This window comes from Scomber japonicus, chromosome 2 (assembly GCF_027409825.1).
Source record: "Scomber japonicus isolate fScoJap1 chromosome 2, fScoJap1.pri, whole genome shotgun sequence".
Classification (NCBI taxonomy): Eukaryota; Metazoa; Chordata; class Actinopteri; order Scombriformes; family Scombridae; genus Scomber; species Scomber japonicus.
Genome location: NC_070579.1, coordinates 6,707,187 through 6,731,234, shown reverse-complemented (window position 1 = coordinate 6,731,234; position 24,048 = coordinate 6,707,187). Strand labels below are relative to the sequence as shown.

Genomic DNA, 24,048 nt, shown 5'->3' with positions numbered 1-24,048 from the left:
ATACTGTCTTTCGTTAGATCTTCCTCTCTAAACTCTACAATATCACAGTTTAAATGTTTAGTGCAGGCTCTCCGCTTAGAAAAAAAGTTGTTTTCTAAGCCTGATGACATCACTATGACATCATCAAATAAGCTGCTAAACTTGAAAAAAAGCTTTCCTACAATTCCCATGATGCAATGCAATACTGTCTTTCATTAGATCTTCCTCTAAACTCAACAATATCACAGTTTAAATTTTTAGTGCAGGCTCTCCGCTTTAAAAAAAAGGTTGTTTCCTATACGTCTAAGCCTGATGACATCACTATGACATCATCAGGGTTATAATCCAACATTGTCCACATTGGGTCTTAAATCACGTACTTTTGTTAGTACTCTGTGTACTTGCGTAAGTGGGCAAGTTTCAACAGGTTTAGTGTTAAGTGTCTTAAAAGTTAAACGCGGCTGTCGCTCACTTATCGGAAATGACGATAAGTTAGTTAGCAAGCTAGCGTTAGCATTCGTGTTATTTTTTTTGCGTAACCAAATCATTACAGGCTGCTAAATTAACCCAATAACTACTGAAGGCGTATATCTGACAACAGTATATTGGTGCTTAGTGCAAAAAAAAGATAATTTATATTAGTATAACGCAGCAATTTTCACCGTAGTTACAACATCCTCCGTCGCCATTCCCCTCCTCTTCCGCTACGTAACCAAGATGGCAACCGTTTTCTACATTTCTCAGTGTGAATGCACTTACGCACTCAGAATATTAAGTGCAAGTGTGCGATTTGAGACGCGGTAACAGCTCTTTAACTAAATCTCTTATTGCGATAACGTTGATCTTCGTTAAAACGCCTCATATTACATTCATTACGGTAAACGTACTAAATGGACAGCGCGTATTATCTTTTAGCACAGTTGCTAGACGCAAACCTCAGTGCGCTGTGTTAGTAGATCAGCTTGCACATTTTTTGCAGGTGATGTCAAGTTTGCACACGTTTGCCAGCCATAGACTGTATAGAAGAAATGGACGCAACATCCGTGACGTCACCCATTGGTTTGTGGACTGCTGCTCGGAAGCCAATAGTTTCTAATCTAGGCAGCGCCATCTTGAAAATTTCAGGTGCATGCTGGGAAAAATAAAAACACGGATTCTACTTATATGGGAGCATGAGGCGGGGCCATGGGCGGAGCGGGGAGGTTGCTATGGTTGCGAGGGCTGGATCTCGAGGACATTGGTCAATCAACCTGTCAATCAGGACGTAGCCACGCCCTAATGCATACCCTGGCTTTATCGTCACATATAAAATCAGGGAGGCCAAAATGTCCCAAATGAACATCATACTGCATTGAAGAAGGCTTTAAACTAGCGATTGAGACCATAAACACATTTTGAAAACGTTTACTGAGGTTAGAAATCAAGTGAGAAGTTGGTGAATTCTCCATTGACTTGTATAGAGACGGTCGCCCCCTGGTGGCCTTTTGATAGAATGCAGCTCTAAGTTACTTCCTGGTTGGCCTCATTTCAGAGGACCAGAACTCCCCGCCTGGTTTTTACACATGCAGACCTTTAGTAAATCAGGCCCAGAGAGCTCTACATGTGTGATGGGTTTCTAATGAAGGACTCAGCTGGTATCATCCCGGCCTTATTCATAACTACAGTCTACCTCCAGCTAGATAATGTGGGACCTTTATCCTGCTTAAACTGAACCTTTTTAATTTCATCTCCTCCTGTTGTTGTCAGTCAGTGTATCAGCTGTATTATATATTCATCATCATCATTGTAGAAGCTTTTAATGTAAATGTAGTTATATTACCCCCCTCCTCCTCCCCTTTGTCTCTTCCTCCAGACATCAGCTGCTCTTGTCTGTAACTGAGAGCATTGGAGCAGACGTGGGTTAGGGTTAGGGTTAGGGGGGCTTTTGAGTGGAAAAAGGCAGCGAGTCGGTGTCGAAGTCGTAACGGGTCAGAAACAGGCTGTAATCTCAGCAGAGTGTCGTGCACCGATGTAACACTGCTCAGCGCTCGTCTGTCCTCTCCGCCCACACGCTGATGCTGCTGCTGCTGCTGCTGATGCCTCTCTTTACTTTTTTTTAAATTCATTAAGCAGAGAAAAAAAAAAAAAGACAAAACCCAAAAAATAAAAAAAAGCACTGACACTTTAAGAGAAAGTTAGTCAAACAGTCAGTCAGGCAGTATTCAAAGTATACAAAGCACAGTAGAAGAAGGTTTTTTTTTTTTTTTTTAAGTTCAGGCACTCGTTAAAACTCCCGCAGTGTTTAGTTTAGTTTTTTTTTTTTTTTTTTTTTTTTACATATTCAGTCTTGTTTTGCTCGTTCGAACAACAATTACAGAGCCAAGGAATGCTCTTCTCTCTCTTTTCTTTCTATGTGTGTGTGTTCTCATTATGTTGGGTGATTATGGTAATGGGTTTTGGTTTGGTTTGGCCGTACGCGGATCGGGCCGGCACACGCTGGACTGTCGAGTGTGAGAGGTGAATACTGTGGAGCTAATGAAAATAATGACACTAATTATATTTCTCTCTCTCTCTCTGTGTGTGTGTGTGTGTGTGTGTGTGTGTGTGTGTGTGTAATAGGTGACACAAGTAAACAATGTCTCTCAATACATGCTAAAGGTTTTGCTTCATGAAAAAAAAAAATCAAAAAGCACATTTAACTTAATAAGAAAAGAGAAAAAAAAGAGAAAACAGTCACATAGCATTGAAGGAAAATAAAAATAACATTTTTAAAAAAGGCATCAAGTATCCTCAGATTGCAAATACATCAACTTTTAAAACAGCATATTCAGATAATTAGCTTCCAATCAGCTGAACTTCATCTTTTCATTAGTCTTTAAATATTAGATGACCAAAAATAGAAGTTAAATAGGTCGACATATATATTCACTGCCTTGCTTCAAACTTAAAGGGACAGTCTGACAGGTGTTAAAATTAGCTTAGCACGAAGCTTAGCAGTAGAAGGACGCTCCAAATGTTAAAATATCAGCGTCCCAAAATAAAAAAGAGAAAACAGTTGAGAATAAAGGAAGGAAGGAGGCAAGGAGGGAGGAAGAAAGGAAGGAAGGAAGGAGGGAAGGAAGAAGAAAGGAAGGAAGGAAGGAGGGAAGGAAGAATAAAGGAAGGAAGATGGAAGGAAAAGAGGGAGGAAGGAAAGGAAGGAGGAAGGAAAGGAGGGAGGAAGGAAAGAGAGAAGGAGGTAAGGAAGGAAAGGAGGGATTCACTGCCTTGCTTCAAACTTAAAGAGACAGTCTGACAGGTGTTAAAATTAGCTTAGCACAAAGCTTAGCAGTAGAAGGACGCTCCAAATGTTAAAATATCAGCATCCCAAAATAAAAAAGAGAAAACAGTTGAGAATAAAGGACGGAAGGAAGCAAGGAGGGAGGAAGAAAGGAAGGAAGGAAGGAGGGAAGGAAGAAAAGAAGGAGGAAGAAGGAAGGACAGGAGGGAAGGAAGGAAGGAAGGAAGAATAAAGGAAGGAAGAAGGAAGGAAAAGAGGGAGGAAGGAACGGAAGGAGGGAGGAAGGAGGAAGGAGGGAGGAAGGAAGAAGGAAAGGAGGGAGGAAAGAAAGAGAGAAGGAGGTAAGGAAGGAAAGGAGGGATTCACTGCCTTGCTTCAAACTTAAAGAGACAGTCTGACAGGTGTTAAAATTAGCTTAGCATGAAGCTTAGCAGTAGAAGGACGCTCCAAATGTTAAAATATCAGCGTCCCAAAATAAAAAAAGAGAAAACAGTTGAGAATAAAGGAAGGAAGGAGGCAAGGAGGGAGGAAGAAAGGAAGGAAGGAAGGAGGGAAGGAAGAAGAGAAGGAGGAAGAAGGAAGGACAGGAGGGAAGGAAGGAAGGAAGGAGGGAGGAAGGACGGACGGAAGGAAGGAAGAATAAAGGAAGGAAGAAGGATGGAAAAGAGGGAGGAAGGAAAGGAGGGAAGGAAGAAGAGAAGGAGGAAGAAGGAAGGACAGGAGGGAAGGAAGGAAGGAAGAATAAAGGAAGGAAGAAGGAAGGAAAAGAGGGAGGAAGGAAAGGAAGGAGGGAGGAAGGAGGAAGGAAAGGAGGGAGGAAAGAAAGAGAGAAGGAGGTAAGGAAGGAAAGGAGGGATCCACTGCCTTGCTTCAAACTTAAAGGGACAGTCTGACAGGTGTTAAAATTAGCTTAGCACAAAGCTTAGCAGTAGAAGGACGCTCCAAATGTTAAAATATCAGCGTCCCAAAATAAAAAAGAGAAAACAGTTGAGAATAAAGGAAGGAAGGAGGCAAGGAGGGAGGAAGAAAGGAAGGAAGGAAGGAAGGAGGAAGAAGGAAGGACAGGAGGAAGAAGGAAGGACAGGAGGGAAGGAAGGAAGGAAGGAAGAAGGAAGGAAAAGAGGGAGGAAGGAAAGGAAGGAGGGAGGACAGGAGGGAAGGAAGAAGAGAAGGAGGAAGAAGGAAGGACAGGAGGGAAGGAAGGAAGGAAGGAGGGAAGGAATAAAGGAAGGAAAAGAGGGAGGAAGGAAAGGAAGGAGGGAGGAAGGAGGAAGGAAAGGAGGGAGGAAGGAAAGAGAGAAGGAGGTAAGGAAAGGAAAGGAGGGATTCACTGCCTTGCTTCAAACTTAAAGGGGACAGTCTGACAGGTGTTAAAATTAGCTTAGCACAAAGCTTAGAAGTAGAAGGACGCTCCAAATGTTAAAATATCAACATCCCAACAAGATTTATTTATTACATTTACTTTTATAAATCAGTATGAAATGGATGATAAGCTTTTTAAAAAAAAAAAAATGGTGAACTCATCCTTTAATTGGGCAATATGGTCCATTAACAGATGCGTCCTCCTTTTATAAAAGATGACATCGTTTTTGCTCCTTGGATTTTAATTTGAGGCTTTTTTTTTTTTTTGTTTGTTTCATGGCTGACTGAGCTTTCATACATTTAGCTTCAATCTAGGCCGAACAGCTGGAGCAGGAAGAAGGAAGAAGAAGGAAGAAGAAGGAAGGGATATAAAAGAGTGTAAATTCAGTTTCGCTTCAGGGGTGAGTAGTTTGTGTGAATCATGGAGACTCGTCGTCACAGTGAAACAATGAAATCAGACAGTGTCGCTGCTGCTGCTGCTGCTAAGTGAAAAAATCTTAACGTGTTTAATATCAAACGGCAACTTTTCAAGTTGAGCTTTTTAAGGTGCGTTTTTAAAGGGTTTCAGTGATCCGCCATGTTTGTTTTCTCACACTGTGAAGCAACACGGGATCGTTACAGTTACATTAAACGACAAAACTAATTTAAAAAAAAAAAAAAAAAAAAACACACGAAAGACACAAGGATTTTTTTTTTTGTCACACAGTATCCGAAAACTGACAGATCATTTAAGTGCATATCAACCCCCCCCCCCCCCCCGCCCCCCCTCCCTCTCTCCTCCCCTGTCTGTAAAATACAGCTACAGGCAACAGTCAGCTCCATTTAACAGTGTCTCCGTTCGGATCCCAGAGCCAATTAAAAGGTGCGAGATGCCTCCATCAGTTCGGCTGTTTTTTTTTTTTTTTATTCCCGATGTCGCTGTCAAATTGGTCAACGGGGAAGACATCAGCCCCCCCCCACCTCCCCACCACCCCACCACCTCCCCTCCCGCCCCCAAACCACATCCTAAATTAATCGCACTCAGAGATAATCACATAACCGACAATTAACTCCCATTTCCCATTTAATACCCCCATCACCAAAACCCCAACCGCCCGCTCCACCCAAGTACGACTACACACACACACACACACACACACACACACACAGTCACACACACACACACACACATATATATATGGCACATCGACACACACCAGTCTCATTACACAGACAGACGCTGATTCCCAGCAGGCACGACACACGTGTGAAATACAGTATGTGTGACTTAGAGCTTTGTTAAGTTCACAACAGTGATGCTTACACCTCTCTCCTCTCTTTTTTTTAAAAATCTTTTTTTCTTCAGAGGGAGGCGGGGGTGATTTCTTTTTTTTTTTTTTGGGGGGGGGGGGGGGCGCGGGTTGGTGGGTGATTTCTACAGAAACACACACAAACACTAGACGAGTGAAAGTGACATCATCATTATTAAGGGATGCAAAGAGAGTAGAAAAGAAGAAGAAAAGAAAATTAAAGCTGCAAAAAGCAGTCGAGTGTTTTTTTTTTGACTTGCTGGGTGAAAGAAGAGTTTCATTTTAAAAACACACACACACACACACACACACACACACACACACACACACACACACACACACACATAATTAAGTTGTATTTTGGCATTAACTCGAGTCACATAACAGATTCCTGCTGTGAGCTTTTAAATATAATATCATATTTTTTATCATATTCTGGGTATAAACTATGTATCTGTGTGTATTTCTCCAATGAAACTCTTCCAGTTCACAGTGTCAATTGACATCCAGCCATCTAAACCATCAGATAAGCCCCCCCCCCCTTTGACCTATAAAGCCTCTTTTAGCAGACAAAGCACTAAAGCCGCCGCTCGCTCGTCTCCAAATGTAAAAAAAAAAAAAACCCCACTGGAAACGGGGGAATCTTGCTTTTAGGCGTAAATTGCACGTTATTATGAAATTGCACTCATGACTGCAGCCTGTAACTGTGCAGGCACTTCAGTTCCCCTCCTCTGTTGACCCCCCCCACCATCCTCCAACCCCCCCCCCCCTACTTCTAACCCCCCCCCCCCCCCTTCTCCTCCCCCTCCTCTCTGATGACGAGCCATTGATTGTGGATCAGCTGCAGCCTGTTGGCACTGTGTGGTTGGCACTAAGGAGGACGATCACACCGATCTGTGATCAGACGGAGCTGTAACGGCACTGAGTGAAAGAAAGAAAGAAAAGAAAGAAAAAAAAAGAAGAAACAGGAACAAAAAAAAAGAAGAAGAAGATACTGCTCATGTTTTAGGTCTCGACATCCCCTTTTTTCTTCTGATATGTTACAAACATTCAGTAAACAAGTTCTGATACCTGAGCACCAATAAGAGGTCAGAACCGATGCGTCTTCTAAAGAGGAAGGCAGGAAACCAGGAAGCACCGACTCAGCGATGAGAACGTCAAACATGTGTCTGGATGTCTTTTTGAGTTCAAACTGTTTCATCTGACAGCTTCTTTGTTTCCTAACAGATCTTTAGATGTTTTATAAAGAGAACTAAAAGCTAGATTGATACATGAATATTGATTTTCTAGATAAATTTAACATCTTTTGCTGCTCTGACTTAAAAATCCTCCCCTCGCTCTCTCTCTAGGTCACGTTAGCAATTAATAAGTTAATTGGAATTGTTAATTGAAGGTGTACCGATTCAACCCCCTGTCTCTATTTCCTCCTTAATTAGTAGGAAGTGACACAGTTCTTTCTTTCAGGGGAAACTTCCCAAAAGACATTATCACTTGATTATTAACAGAAGGAAGGAAGGAGGAGGGAGGGAGAATAAAGGAAGGTAGAAGGAAGGAAAGGAGGGAGGGAGGAAGGAAAGGAGGGAGGAAAGAAAAAGAGAAAGGAGGTAAGGAAGGAAATGAGGGAGGGAGGAAAGAAGGAAGGAAGGTAGAAGGAAGGAAAGAGAGAAGGAGGTAATGGAGGAATTGATGGAGGAAGGAAGGAAAGAAGGAAGGAAAAGAGGGAGGAAGGAGGAAGGAAAAGAGGGGGGAAGGAGGAAGGAAGGAAAGGAGGGAGGAAGGAGGAAGGAAAGGAGGGAGGGAAGGAAGGAAGGAGGGAGGGAGAGAAGGAAGGAATGGAGGGAAAGAAGGAGGGAGGGAGGAAGGAAGGAAGGGAAGGAGGGAGGGAAGGAAGGAGGGAAGTTAATTGGAATTGTTAATTGAAGGTGTACCAATTCAACCCCCTGTCTCTATTTCCTCCTTAATTAGTAGGAAGTGACACAGTTCTTTCTTTCAGGGGAAACTTGGGGGAGGGAGGAAGGAGGGATGGAGGAAGAAAGGATGGAAGGAAGGAAGGAAGGAAGGAGGAAAGGAGGGAAGGAAGGAGGTAAGGAAGGAAAGGAGGAAGGAAGGAAAGGAGGGAGGAAAGGAAGGGGGAAGGAAAGGAGGGAGGAAAGAAAAAGAGAAAAGAGGTAAGGAAGGAAATGAGGGAGGGAGGGTTAGGGGGAGGGAAGAAGGAAGGAAAGAAAGAGAGAAGGAGGTAATGGAGGAAAGGATGGAGGGAGGAAGGAAAGAAGGAAGGAAAAGAGGGAAGGAAGAAGGAAGGAAAGGAGGGAGGAAGAAGGAAGGAAAAGAGGGAGGAAGGAAGAAGGAAGGAAAGGAGGGAGGAAAGAAAGAGAGGAAGAAGGAAGGAAAGAAAGAGAGAAGGAGGTAATGGAGGAAAGGATGGAGGGAGGAAGGAAAGAAGGAAGGAGGGAGGGAGGAAGGAGGAAGGAAAAGAGGGGGGAAGGAAGGAAGGAAGGAAGAAGGAAGGAAAGGAGGGAGGAAGGAGGAAGGAAAGGAGGGAGGGAAGGAAGAAGGAAGGAATGGAGGGAAGGAAGGAATGGAGGGAAGGAAAGGAAGGAGGGAGGGAGGGAGGGAGGAAGGAAGGAAAAGAGGGAGGGAGGGAGGAAGGAAGGAAAAGAGGGAGGGGAGGGAGGAAGGAAGGAAGGAAAGGAGGGAGGGAAGGAAGGAGGGAAGTTAATTGGAATTGTTAATTGAAGGTGTACCAATTCAACCCCCTGTCTCTATTTCCTCCTTAATTAGTAGGAAGTGACACAGTTCTTTCTTTCAGGGGAAACTTCCCAAAAGAAATTATCACTTGATTATTAGAGAAATGACACAAAGTGAGGCTCCATTTAAATGTTGTAATTTAGAGATGCTGCTTTAACCCTCCTGTTGTCCTCGAGTTAAGGAAGGAAAGGAGGGAGGAAGGAAAGGAGGGAGGGAGGAGGAAGGAAAGGAGGGAGGGAAGGAAGAAGGGAAGGAAGGAAGAAGGAAGGAAAGGAGGGAGGGAAGGAAGAAGGAAGGAAGGAAGGAAGAAAGAAGGAAGAAGGAAGGAAGGAAAAGGGGAAGGAAAGGGGGGGGGAAGGAAGGAAGGAGGAAAGAAAGAGGGAGGGAGGAAGAAAGAAGGGAAGGAGGGAATGAAGGAAAGAAAGAAGGAAGGAAAGGATAGGAGGAAGGAGGGAGGGAGGGAGGGAAGGAGGAAGGAAAGAAAGGAGGGAGGGAAGGAAAGGAGGGAGGGACGGAAGAAGGAAAGGAGGAAGGAAAGGAGGGAAGGAAGAAAGGAAGGAAGGAAGGAAGGAAGGAGGGAAGGAAGGAAGGAAGGGAGGAAGGAAGGAAGGAAGGAACAAATCAAAACAGCTGGGGTCAATTTGACCCGGGGAGGACGACACGAAGGGTTAAATCTGGTTCTTAAACATCTTATATCAGCTGTTTCTAATAACTGATCATTGATATAAAGTTTAACCTGAAGCTTTTATCTGGTTCATATTTTATCCATCTAAGATTTTTCGGACAGTAATAAAGTCTCTCTCTCTGTCTCTCTGTCTCTCTCTCTCTCTCTCTCTCTCTCTCTCTTCTCTCTCTCTCTCTCTCTCTCTCTCTCTAACAAGACAAACATTGTGATTGAAGTTTTCAGGTCAATCTGAACATGGGTTGTGATGTCATACGTTTTGCTGACACGTTTTAATGTGACGCAGACATTTCTCCGCTCTCTCTCTCTCCCTCTCTCTTTCTCTCTCTCTCTCTCTTTCTCTCTCTGTCTCTCCTCTCTCTGTCTCTCTCTCCCTCCGTCTCTCCCTCCGTCTCTCCCTCTCTCTCTGTCTCTCTCTCTCTGTCTCTCTCTCTCTCTCCCCCTCTCCTTTTCTCTCCCTCTCTCTCTCTCTCCCCCCCCCTTCTCTCTCTCTGTCTCTCTCTGTCTCCCCCCCCCCCTCTCTCTCTCTCTCTCTCTCTGTCTCTCTCTCTCTCTCTCTGCTCAGGAGCGGCTGAGACTGTCACTACAATAATATCTGGTCCACCTTAAAGTCAGTCCGCCTTAAGTTAACTGGTCAGATTAGGCTAACCTATCCACTGTCACGTCACCTAATGTTACCCTCACGTGGGGCAGATGTGGCACTTTTTGGAAAACTATTTTTTTTTAAAATTCTGATTATTAGTGTAATATTAGAGTCCATGTAAATAAAGCTATGGATCTTATTATATATATATTTAAAAATGAATTGAACACATTATGAAAGATTTACACCACTTCTCTCAAACAGAGAAGTGGATTTTATTACCTCCGTTTTTTGGAGTAAGAATATGTTAAAATTTTAAACTCATCATATCAATAATTTAAATTTGGAATTAGGACTTGTACAAGTTGCATTACTTAGCTTTTAACCCTCCTGTTGTCCTCGAGTCAAGGAAGGGAGGGACGGAGGGAGGGAGGGAGGAAGGAATGAAAGAAGGGAGGAAGGAAGGAAAGAAGGACAGAGGAAAGGTAATGGGGAGGAAAGAAGGAGGGAGGAAGAAGGAAGGAAAGGAGGAAGGAAGGAAGGAAGGACAGAGGAAAAAAGGAAGGTAATGGTGAGGAAAGAAAGAGGGAAATGAGGGAGGAAGAAGGAAGGAAAGGAGGAAGGAAGGAAGGAAAGGATGGAGGAAGGAAGGGAGGAAAGGAAAGAAGGAAAGGATGGAGGAAAGAAAGAGAAAGAGGGATGGAGGAAAGAAGGAAGGTAATGGGGAGGAAAGAAAGAGGGAATGAGGAAGGGAGGAAGAAGGAAGGGAGGGAGGAAGGAAGGAAAGAAGGAAGGTAATGGTGAGGAAAGAAAGAGGGAAAGGAGGGGGAGGAAGGGAGGGAGGAAGGAAAGGAGGGAGAGAGAATGGAAAAGAGGAAGGACAGATGGAAGGAAGGAAGGAAAGAAAGAAGGAACGGTCGAACCAGACGGGGGTCTCATCATATCAATAAGTTGAAGTTATATTAACTTAATCATATCAATAGTTGTATTAAATTGTGACTTTGCAATAATTAGCTTTTTATAAAACATGTCAGATATTCTTTTTTTCTCAGGTTGTAGCAGCAGGAAACAGATTAATTAGTTTCTTCCTTTGACACATTTATAACTTCATTAAAGTATCTGACATCTAAAAAGAAAACTTCAGCTCAGTTTTAACCCAGATATCAAGTTACACGCTGTTTGACGTTAAACTCGCTAAATCGATGCTTATTTGGAAATATCTGTATTATATGCACTTTTGAATCCAGAGTTGTGTTTTTGTCAGTGGAGCTGACCCTGAAGCTTTTTTTTTTTTTTTTTTTTTTTTTAGCACCAGTAAGTTCACTGAACACTAAATCTGTGTTGGACTCAGCTGATCCAGAATCAGTGGCTCTCTCTCTCTATAACTGCTGAATGCAATTAAAGGAGAATTACGTTGAAAGTATATAACCCATAATATCGACTCTCTACTGGAGCCGTCGGGTCGAATACTGCAAGTTTACAGGCATGACAATAAAAATACAGTAAGAAAGAAAAAAAAAAAAAAAAAAAAAGAGGAAATGAATCTCTTTTATAAATAACAATCAGCTGCTCAAACCGAGAGGAGAAGGACAGGCGGAAGAGGAAGAGGAAGAGGAAGAGGAAGAGGAGGATGATCCAGGAAGCGGAGGTGGGGCACTGTGGGTGTTCGGGTCACATGGCCAGCGTGCGAGCTTTAATGGCGGCCGTCTGCGCTCTCTGCACGGCGCCCTGACTGCTCTCCCTCCTCATCAGCTGGTTGGTCTCAAACAAGCCTTCATGGCTGCAGCCGCCACCGCCGCCGCCGCCACCGGGGGCCTCCGTCCACGAACGACAGCACACCTGCACCACACATCATCATCATCATCATTATCATCATCAGAGGAAAAAGGAGCTAGCTTTAAATGCTTAAACTAGCAAATATTAAACTAGTAAGTACCACTTTCTATTAAAGCAGGTTATAGTGGATGTTTGAAGGTATAAAACATTAGAGACACACACATTGTCTTTGTGGTTTGCATCCCTAAAGGTGTTTGTATTAGTGTCTGGATTAAAGTTAAAGTGAGATAAATATCATGCTGTTGGTTAAACATCACCTACAGACACGTTTTAAGACATACTGTATACAAAATATTCTGCTTTTAAACACTGTATAAAGTGAATTCAGACATTTTCTTCTAAACACATTAAATAGGTCATAAATGTATTTCTAAAAAAGGTGTAAAAAGCATTTCAACCATTTAGATTTGAATTGTGGAGCTAGGCTTCACAAACTGTGTTTCAACATTTCTGTGTTCAGGATTTAGTGATTAGCATAAACCCGCCCCTGCTGCTGTAGAGGTATAAATACATTCAGCACACACTACTACTACTACAGTCTGCAGTTAGCCAGTTAGCTGAGTTAGCCGCCGAGTTAGCCGCCGAGCTAGTACTACTACTACACAGTCTACAGTTAGCCGCCAAGCTAGCCGCCAAGCTAGCCACCGAGTTAGCCGCCGAGCTAGTACTACTACTACAGTCTACAGTTAGCTGAGTTAGCCGCCGAGTTAGCCGCCGAGCTAGTACTACTACTACAGTCTACAGTTAGCCGAGTTAGCCGCCGAGCTAGCCACCGAGTTAGCCGCCGAGCTAGTACTACTACTACACAGTCTACAGTTAGCCGCCAAGCTAGCCGCCAAGCTAGCCACAGAGTTAGCCGCCGAGCTAGTACTACTACTACAGTCTACAGTTAGCTGCGTTAGCCGCCGAGTTAGCCGCCGAGCTAGTACTACGACTACAGTCTACAGTTAGCTGAGTTAGCCGCTGAGCTAGTACTACTACTACAGTCTACAGTTAGCTGAGTTAGCCGCCGAGCTAGCCACCGAGTTAGGAGCTGAGTTAGCAGCAGAAAGCTCTCAGACGTAGCGTCCATGTTGACAGGTGACACTTGGTTGGGGGCAGGGTGGTTAACAACACACTTTTTGCAGTATGTCAAACTCAGAACACACATTTATTCTTACTTTACACTGACTTTAAATAAGATGTCTAATAATAACATGACTGATGTCCCCCCCCCCCCCCAAAAAGACCTTCAATGAGCTTTTTAAAAGTTCTTAAACTTAAATCTAATGCCTTTCACTCATTGAAAAACTCCACAATCGATAAATATACAAAAGACAGATTGTACCAGATACAAGATTCATTCTCACCGTATGTGCACAATTCAGGAAGTGTGAGATCTTTATACTAAATACTTCTTAGGAGTTAAAAGAAGAATGTCATAGTGGATGTTTGAAGGTATAAAACAGAGGATTTTAACACTAGACGTGTTTGTAGGATTAGGTGATTAAGTGAGAGAAATATCATGCTGTTGGTTAAAGTCACATGTTTTAATATTCCTCTTTCAATAAGGTGTCTAATAATACATGTTAATGATGTTTTTACCCCCCCCCCCAAAAAAAAATGTGTTAAAAGTCTTGAAACTTACATCTAATGCCTCTCCACAATCTATAAATATACAAATAATATTAATTTTAAATAAAGATTGTACCAGATACAAGATTTCTCCCTACTTTAAAGTTAATTCTCACTGTTTGTGCACTGGAGGGAGAAGAAAGAAGGAGGGAGGGAGGGGAGGAAAGGAAAGGAAGGGAGGAAAGGAAGGAAAGAAGGACAGAGGAAAGAAGGAAGGGTGGAAGGAAAGGAAGTAAGGAAAGAAGGACGAAGGAAAGGAAAGGAGGGAGGGAGGAAGGAAAGAAGGACAGAGGAAAGAAGGAAGGGATGAAGGAAAGGAAGTAAGGAAAGAAGGACGAAGGAAAGGAAAGAAGGAAGGAAAGGAGGGAGGGAGGGAGGAAAGAAGGAATGGAGGAAGAAGGAAGGACAGAGGAAAGAAGGAAGGGAGGAAGGAAAGGAAGTAAGGAAAGAAGGACGGAGGAAAGGAAAGAAGGAAGGAAAGGAGGGAGGGAGGAAAGAAGGTAGGAAGAGAGGAAATGAGGAAGGAAGGGAGGAAAGGAAAGAAGGAAAGCGAGAGGAAGGAAAGAAAGAGAGAAGAAGGGAGGAAGGACGGACGGAAGGAAGGAAGGAACAGACTCCAACATCCAGGTAGGATTTTTTTTTAGTCGGGGGGATTTAAATTTAAACATCGGGGAAAAAAACCCACTTCCTGTTTCAAGTCAAATGTTTTAACTATATGAAAACAACTTTCTCCGAACATTAATTAGAAGCTTCGAGTTTCCTAAAAATAACCGTTGAAAATGTTAATCATGCTTCAGGTGCCAGAACACGGGCAGACCTGGAAAGGAGGAAAGAAGGAAGGAAGGAAAGAAGGACAGAGGAAAGAAGGAAGGGAGGAAGGAAAGGAAGTAAGAAAAGAAGAAAGAGAGGAAGAAGGGAGGAATCTGTCCTTCCTTTCTGTCTTCTTTTCCTTCCTTCCTTCCTGTCTTTTTTTCTTCCTTCCTCCCTTCCTTCTTTCATACCTTCTTTTTCTTCCTTCCTTCCTTCCTTCATTGCTCCTTTCCTCCCTTCCTTCCTCCTTACTCATTTCCTTCCTTCCTTCCTACCTTCCATCCTCTTTCCTCCCTCCCTCCCTCCTTACTCCTTTCCTTCCTTCCTTCCTTCCTCTTTCCTCCCTCCCTCCCTCCCTCCCTTCTTACTCCTTTCCTTCCTTCCTTCCTCCCTTCCTTCTCTCCTTACTTCCTTCGTCTTTTCCTCCTTAATCCTTTCCTTCCTTCCTTCCTTCCTCCCTTCCTCCCTTCCTTCTCTCCTTACTTCCTTCGTCTTTTCCTCCTTAATCCTTTCCTTCCTTCCTTCCTTCCTTCCTTCCTTCCAGAACACGGGCAGACCTGGTGGCATCTCATTTCCTGCTAACAGACTAATACTATATTTGTTAATGCCAGTTAATTATAAATGCACATAAATTCTGTCAAGTTGAAAATGAAGCGAGGGAAGAAAAAGAGCAAGAAGATTAAGGGGTGTCAAACATGCGGCCCGTGGGCCATCTTCCCTTCCGTCCTTTCTGTCTTCTTTTTCTTCCTTCCTTCTTTCCTTCCATCTGTCCTTCCTTCCTTTCTGTCATTTTTTTCTTCCTTCCTTCTTTCCTTCCATCTGTCCTTCCTTCCTTCCTTTCTGTCTTCTTTTTCTTCCTTCCTTCTTTCCTTCCATCTGTCCTTCCTTCCTTTCTGTCTTCTTTTCTTTTCCTTCCTTCCTTCTTTTTCTTCCTTCCTTCCTTCATTGCTCCTTTCCTCCTTACTCCTTTCCTTCCTTCCTTCTTACCTTCCATCCTCTTTCCTCCCTCCCTCCCTCCTTACTCCTTTCCTTCCTTCCTCCCTCCCTCCCTCCTTACTCCTTTCCTTCCTTCTCTCCTTACTTCCTTCCTCTTTTCCTCATTAATCCTTCCTTAATTCCTCCCTCCCTCTTTACTCCTTTCCTTCCTTCCTTCCTTCCTCCCTCCCTCCCTCCTTACTTCTCTCCTTACTTCCTTCCTCTTTTCCTCATTAATCCATCCTTCCTCCCTCCCTCCTTACTCCTTTCCTTCCTTCCTTCCTTCCTCCCTTCATTCTCTCCTTACTTCCTTCCTCTTTTCATCCTTAATCCTTTCCTCCTTCCTCTTTCCTCCTTTCCTCCCTTCCTTGACCTGAGGGTTAATATATAACTAACCATATAAAGATATTTCTCTTCTGTTCTTTTTGAGGTTTTAACCAAAAGATGCAAGTGTAATAAATTATGAATGTTTTAGAGCTGCGTTAAAGTTCAAAGAGGTTCTGATATAATAAGCTAAACTCTTAAAGGGCAACGCTGTGGTGTAACTTTTCTGGCATTCCTTTGATTTCCTTCCTGCAAACATCAGCAGAGTTTTTCATTTCCAAATTGACATTCGCTCATTTATATTTATGTGAGCAAGTCTTTCCTCTTTTCATCCTTACTCCTTCCTTCCTTTCTTCCATCCATCCTTCCTCTTTCCTCCCTCCCTCCCTCCTTACTCCTTTCCTTCCTTCCTTCCTTCCTTCCTTCCTCCTCTCCTAAATTCCTTCCTCTTTTCCTCCTTTCCTTCCTTCCTTCCTTCCTCTTTCCTCCCTCCCTCCCTCCTTACTCCTTTCCTTCCTTCCTTCCTTCCTCTTTTCCTCCTTAATCCTTTCCTTCTTCCTACCTTCCTCCCTTCCTTCCTTCCTTCCTCTTTTCCTCATTAATCCTTCCTTCCTTCCTGGCTCCTTTCCTCCCTTCCTTCCTCCTTACTCATTTCCTTCCTTCCTTCCTTCCTTCCTTCCTTCTCTCCTAAATTCCTTCCTCTTTTCATCCTTACTCCTTTCTTTCTTTCCTTCCTTCCTTCCTTCCTTCCTTCCTTCCTTCCTTCCTTCCTTCCTTCCTTCCTCCCTCCCTCCCTCCCTCCCTTCCTTCCTTCCTTCCTTCCTTCCTTCCTTCCTTCCTTCCTTCTTTCCTCCCTCCCTCCATCCATTCCTTCTTTCCTTCCTCCCTCCCATCTTTCTGTGCTTCCCTTCCTTCCTTCCTTCCAAAGTTTTTATGGTTACACCACTTAGACATTTTTACCATAACCCTGATGCTGAGTCCACAAAAAAAAAGTTATTCAAACATTTATTTTCACATTTTAACCCTTTAAATTATTTTTTAAAAACCCCATTAACCCTTAAACGCTCCTGGCTTCGGTGAGGCTTTAACTCAGAGTCTCATGTGTGTGTTTGACTTCTTGTTGCTAGGATACAATGACTTCAGGTTAACTGTTACCTGAACCCGAGCTAATGGTTAACTCACTACTGCTTAAAGAAACATTTAGGAATGAAGCCCTTCCTTTAACCCTCCTGTTGTCCTCGAGTCAAGGAAGGAAGGGAGGAAGGAGGAAGGAGGGGAAGGGAGGAAGGAAGGGAAGGGAGGAAGGAAGGATGGAGGAAGAAGGAAGGAAAGATGGAAGGAAGGTAGGAAGAAGGAAGGGAAGGGAGGAAGAAGGAAGGAAGGGAAGGGAGGAAGGAAGGAAAGGAAGGAAGGAAGGATGAATGAAGGAAGGATGGAATGAAGGAAGGAAGGAAGGACGGAATGATGGGAGGGAGGAAGGAAGGAAAGATGGAATGATGGAAGGAAGGAAGGAAGGAAAGAAGGAAGGAAGGAAGAAGGATGGAAAGAAGTAAGGACGGAAGGAAGGAAGGAAAGATGGAAGGAAAGATGGAAGGAAGGTAGGAAGAAGGAAGGAAGGAAGGAAAAATGGAAGGAAGGTAGGAAGAAGGAAAGAAGGAACAGTCAGAACAGACTGGGTCAATTTGACCCGGGAGGACGACAGGAGGGTTAAATTGACCCCCCCCCCACCCTTGCCCCCCTCGCTGTGATTCCAGGAGCTTCATAACTAATGATGGAAGGGAGGAAGGAAGGAAGGAAAGGAAAGAAGGATTTGAGGAGCTTCATAAATAATGATGGAAGGGAGGAAGGAAGGAAGGAAAGGAAAGAAGGATTTGAGGAGCTTCATAACTCGACTGAAGGAATCTTTTATGTTTCATCTCTATTTTTAAAAGCACAAAAATTAGCCAGTTGCCACGGTGACACATTGTTCCTCCCTCGCCACCCCGGCAGCCTTCAGATAAAAATGTGTTGATTACCTCCAGAGACACACACACACACACACACACACACACACACACACACACACACACACACACACACAGACACACACAGACTCACACACAGACACACACACACACACACACACACAGGTGTTTCAGACCAGACAATTAACACGTTTCACGGTTTAATACAATTTAAAAGTATTTAAAACATTTGGTCGGGGGTTAAAGGGCACGGAGACGTGGTGAGGTCGGTCTGTAACGGTGCCAGACTTAAAACTAAACATACAAACTATTACCTTCACTAGCGATGACACGTTCTTTCACACGGTTATAAAAAGCTTGAAACTCGACATCAAAGTGCAGCGAGGAGCTCGAAAGTCAAAAGTTTCTTATCAGTTGAAAAAACGCTGATAAGAAACTTCAAGGTGTTTGTTGTTCGGAGGGTTTCAAGTTAAAACGTTTTTATCAACCTGAGATCCACCTGATCTTCCCACTGCCCTTTATTCTTTAATAATAATAATAATAAATAATAATATTAATAATAATTATAATAATTATAATAATAATAATATTAATAATAAAATAATAATAATAAAATAATAATAATAAAATAATAATAATAATAAAATAATAATAATAATAATAATAATAATAATATTAATAATAATAAAATGATAATAAAATAATAATAATAAAATAATAATAATAATAAAATAATAATAATAATAATAATAATAATAAAATAATAATAATAATAATAATAATAATAATAATATTAATAATAATAAAATGATAATAAAATAATAATAATACTACTACTAATAATAATAATACAGTAAAACAACAGCAAATAAAAAAGAGAGTTAGTAAAATTAGACAATAAATAAATAAATAAACTTTATTTATTATATTTATAGAGCACCTTTCATATAAGGCATGTAGCTCAAAATGCTTTACAGGAAAAAAAGGAAATAGTAAAAAACACAGAACAAAACAATCCCTTCCTGCCTTCCTTCTTCCTCCTTCCCTTCCTTCCTTCCTCCCTCCCTTCCTGCCTTCCTTCCTTCCTTCCTTAATTCCTTCCTCATTTCGTCCCTCTTCCTTCCTTCCTTCCTTCCTTCATCCCTTCCTTCCCTCTTCCTTCCTTCTTCCTCCCTCCCTTCCTTCCTTCTTCCTCCCTCCCTCCCTCCCTCCCTCCCTCCCAGGACAACAGGAGGCTTAAATAATGATAGTATTGAAGTCTTACCGTGTCCGTCCACACATCCGCTTTTAAACTCGCCCTCGAACCTCATCCCGTCGAAGCGAGTGAAAACGCCGGAGCCTTGAAACTTCCCCTGAACGAATTCTCCTTCATACCTGCACACAAAAATAAAAAAAAACCTACTTCAACATCTTTAAAAAGCTCCTTCAGTCACACTACTTCACCTCTACAAGGTTCAAAGTTGCCACATTAAGCATTTTATTGTCTTCCTGGCTGACGTGAAGTACCAATAAGTGAAATGAGTAAAAAAGAAAAGCAGAGGAGAGAAGAGGAGAGAGGAAGTATCAGGAATGTTTATATTGTACAGAAACAATGGCCGCTATGTTGTTGCTATGTGGTTGCTATGTTGTTGCTATGTTGTTGCTATGTTGGCCTTCGATGTTTGGAATCTTAAATATGAAACTATCTGTGGAAACAAGTCGATGAAAGCAACGTACACACATCTGTATTTAAGAGTATAAAACACATCTGATTCAGTTTCTTTAAAAGATTCACATGTTTTCATTCTGACTATTAAAACATCTTTAAATGAGCTTCAGTGGAAAGAGACGAGGTTAAAACACACAGGAGCTTCTGTTCAGCTGCAGCAGGTTTACTGTGGAGTAGAGGACATGTGCTAGTACTTCCTGTAGTAGTAGTAGTACTTCCTGTAGTAGTAGTAGTACTTTCTGTAGCAGTATAGTATTAGTAGTATTTTCTGTAGTAGTAATAGCAGTAATAGCAATAGTAGTACAAGTAGTACTTTCTGTAGTAGTAGTACTTTCTGTAGTAGTAGTAGTACTTTCTGTAGTAGTAGTAGTAGTACAAGTAGTACTTTCTGTAGTAGTAGTACTTTCTGTAGTAGTAGTAGTACTTTCTGTAGTAGTAGTAGTACTAGTAGTACTTTCTGTTGTAGTAGGCTAGTAGTACTTTTTGTAGTAGTAGTAGTAGTAGTAGTAGTACTTTCAGTAGTAGTAGCAGTACTTTCTGTAGTAGTAGTAGTAGTACAAGTAGTACTTTCTGTAGTAGTAGTACTTTCTGTAGTAGTAGTAGTACTAGTAGTACTTTCTGTTGTAGTAGGCTAGTAGTACTTTTTGTAGTAGTAGTAGTAGTACAAGTAGTACTTTCTGTAGAAGTACTTTCTGTAGTAGAAGTAGTAATAGTAGTAATAGTAGTACTTCTTGTAGTAGTAGTAGTAGTCGTATTACTTTCTGTAGTAATAGCAATAGTAGTAGTAGTAGTACTTTCTGTAGTAGTAGTAGTATTACTAGTACAAGTAGTACTTTCGTAGTAGTAGTAACAGAAGTAGTGGTAGTTGTAAACGCTGATTTATACTTCTGCGTCGGAACAACAGCGTACCTCCGCAGAGCTCTCTGCCTCGACGCAGACTCCTGACAGGCAGGAGCCTGACGTGCACCTCCAAAAAATCCTAACTACGTGTCCCGGCAACACGGACCACAAGGGCTGTGATACGTCCTGTCAAAGCGTCAGTTCCTCCGGCAGTTGCTTTATTTATTAATAATGAACAAAAGGTATGTGTTTTCTGTTATTAGAGCACATAGTGCAATGCTACATGCTACTGTGACCGGAAGATAAACAAGGATACAGATAGAGACTCCTCTGAAACCACACACACACACACACACACACACAGAACTTCAAAAGGACAACGACGGCGTTGCTCCGACGCAGAAGCATAAATCAGCCTTAACTCAGCTGCTAGCACGGCGGCTAACTCGGCTGGTAGCTCGGCGGCTAACTCAGCTGGTAGCTCGGCGGCTAACTCAGCTGGTAGCTCGGCGGCTAACTCAGCTGGTAGCTCCAGTGTTTCCCACACATTCATTCTTTCGTGACGGCCCGCCACGAAAGAATTACGTCCGCCACGAATAGATTTTTCGGCTTTTGGCTCGCTCGACCTCGCTCATAAAAGCATAATAATGGGACTCTGTCTGTGAATGTAGCTTGTCTTAACAATTCCGGGGCAGTAGGTGGCGGCAATAAAACCAAAGAAGGCGCACTTAATTCACCTGGTCGGCCAGAAGAAGAAGAAGAAGATAGACATATGTCTTTGTTAGAGGCTATCTGCTGGTGTGTGGTGTGTATGAAACAGGAGGAGTTCACGGACGTAAACAAAACAGTCACGTGTCCCACAGATGCACGTGTAGGTCAGGAAGTGACGTGAAAGGGACCGTATATGGTTTGTTCCGTGTCTGTTTCCTTACGTGTTGGACTAAATACATGGACATATTGAGGAAAATATTTCGGTTTTATGGAAACGGATTTCATATTTCACAAGAATGGATACTTGGCGAGCTGTACAGAAAGTCCTGAGTCATAAGATGATCGTCGTGGATAAAGAGAAGACTTTGAAGGTATGTAGCATTATAGCTGTTAGCTTACTTTAGTGGCTAGCCGAGCTAACCGCTAATACTATTACAGCTGTGAGCAACCATATAATTCATGAGTGGTCTTGAATGAATCAGGAGAATCTAAGCTTTCTAACAATGTACGGCATGAATATATATGTTCAAGGGTTGGTGTTTAAAACATTCAGAAGAACTTGTCACTACCTCCCAACTTCCGGTCCGTCCCGTAGGCGGAACAGCGTGTTTTACGTGTCTGCAGTTCCTTCATGTTGGCTGAAACAGACAAGTCACCCTCAAATATGCTGAAAACCATGTTGAAGTTTGGCCTGCAGTTAGTCTTCCCCAATGTTTATGTGGCTTTGAGGGTGTTCCTTACGTTGCCGGTGACAAACTGTGGGGGGGGGGAGCGATCATTTTCTCATTTGGGGAGAATCAAAAATGAGCTGAGGACCACACCACCACAAATAGATGCCTGTCCCTAACTGTAGACTGTAGTAGCAGGAGTGTGTGCTGAATGTATTTATACCTCTACAGCAGCAGGGGCGGGTTTATGCTAATCACTAAATCCTGAACACAGAAATCTTGAAACACAGTTTGTGAAGCCTAGCTCCACAATTCAAATCTAAATGGTTGAAATGCTTTTTACACCTTTTTTAGAAATACATTTAGGCTATGACCTATTTAATGTGTTTAGAAGAAAAAGTCTGAATTCACTTTACAGTTTAACAGGTCTTTAACAGATGCAGTGCGACAAACTTATCTCATGAATCTCTGTAATCATACCTGAAAGAGTAAAAGCAGCTTTTCACATAGCAGGAGCTCAACCTGCACTGTCTAGTATTCGCTGCTTTCTTTTCTCTTTTCACCTTTTCACAGAGGTTATAACAACAGAGCTGAGATAAAACAGTGCGAATCAAAGTGTAGAATCACAGCCAGCCTCTTTTTTAACACGCGCAGCATGAAGCATCAGTTCAATGTCGAAACAGCCGTCGCCTGACAAAAGATTCAAACGTTTGCAGTCAGAGAAGAAAAGCATGAGTTTTTCTCTCTGTAATAGTTTATCATTAATTACAAATATTAACTAAAAGCAGAACTGATTCAAAAACCAGCGACATTCACCTGCTTTTCATTTTGATTCACGAGATAAAAAAGAATATTGGGTGAGTTTGTGCTTCATACACAGAGTTCACCAGCTCATAATGAACATTACTTTCTCAAACAACATTTAAACTGTGTGTTTTTCCACTGGGCGCCATGGCAACGGTAACAACCTACAAATATTTCAGAGCCTCCTTTCAAGTCCGTAGCCGATGATCAAAAGTATTTGGTGCTCAGAAGACAGATTTTCAGCCGGGGGCATTCAACTGAACACCTTGAAAACATATCAACAGAGGACCTTGAACAGCCCACACTTTGATTCTCAAACATCCGTAGAGAGAGCTGCACTTGAACATTTCACCTGTACAAAATAAAAGATGAGCAAATGAAAAAAAGAAAAAAAAAAAAAAAGTCTAAAGTAACAAAATCTGTAATTGAATGAAGGGAAGGGAGGGAAATGTCTGAAATGTCTTTTATGGTCACAAAAGGTGCAATTTTTAATTAAATGTGAGTCTCTACTAATAATAAAAAAATAAAAGGAGTAAAAAAGATGCTTTCTGCGTCTGGTATGATGAAAAAAAAAAAACCTTCAGAAGTTAGAGATTACTTTTCTAACCAAAAATTATCTGCAGATCTTTGTGTGTCGTTTAATCCCTAAAAATTCAGTGTCTAAAATAATAATAATAATATATAATAATAATATATAAATCATAATGTCCATCTGTGTTACTAAATACACCGGTGCCTCTTTTAGGGTTTTTTTGGGGGGGGGCTTTTATTTTGAAATCCAAGTTAAAAACATTTTCTCTTTTCATGTGCTTATTATGATTGAGCTCTTATTTTTTTAACCTTCCTGTCGTCCTCCCGGGTCAAATTGACCCCGTCTGTTTTCACTATTCCTTCTTTCCTCCCTTCCTTCCTTCCTTCCTTCTTTCCTCCCTCCTTCCCTCCTTTCCTCCTTCCTCCCTTCCTTTTTTGTTCTGTCCTTCTTTCCTTCCTTGCTCCCTTCCTCTTTTCCTTTCTCCCACCCTCCGTCCTACCTTCCTTCCTTCCTTTGTCCTTCCTTCCTTCCTCCCTTCTATCCTCCCTCCCTCCTCCCTTCCTTCTTTCCATCTGTCCTTCCTCCCTCCCTCCTTCTCTTTCTTTCCTTCCCTCCTCCTTCCTTCCTTCCTTTTTTTCTCTGTCGTTCTTTCCTTCCTTGCCCCCTTCCTCTTTTCCTTTCTCCCTCCCTCCCTCCTTCCTTCCTTTTTTCCTCCCTCCTTCCTTCCTTTGTCCTTCCTTCCTGCCTTCCTTCCTTCTTTCCTCCCTCCCTCCTCCCTTCCTTCTTTCATCTGTCCTTCCTCCCTCCCTCCTTCTCTTTCCTTCCTTCCTTCCTTTCAAATAATTTCAATGTATTCCCCAAGCTTTCTGACCTTTTTTATCCCTCCCTCTGATTTTATTTTGAAGGGGGTCAAAGAGGAAGTTACAGACCTGGATCCATCGGTGAAGACGAGCACACCGCAGCCGTTGAAGAGGCCGTTCTCAAACTGTCCGGTGTAGCAAGTCCCGTCGCTAAAGGTCAGCTGACCCAGGCCGTGACGCAGACCTGTGGCAACACACACACACACACACACACACACACACACACACACACACACACACACACACACACACCACACACACACACACACACACAGAGCTGCATTACACACTAGACATTGACTGCTTGTGACAAATTGGGGTCAAGGTTATTTAGCCTTCGTGTCGTCCTCCCGTCTGTTTGGACTCTTCCTTCTTTCCTCCCTTCCTTCCTTCTCTCTCTTTCTTTCCTTCCTCTCTTTCCTCCCTCCCTCTTTCCCTCCTTCCTCCCTCCCTCCTTCTTTCCTTACTTGCTTCTTTCGTTCCTTCGTTCCTCCTTCTTT

The 24,048-nt window shown here is 42.5% G+C and overlaps 1 pseudogene; it reads right to left on the bottom strand.

Moving 5' to 3' along the window:
* Positions 1-11,394: 11,394 nt before the first annotated feature.
* Positions 11,395-23,742, bottom strand: LOC128381173 (MORN repeat-containing protein 4-like; annotated as a pseudogene).
* Between the last annotated feature and the right edge of the window lie 306 nt (positions 23,743-24,048).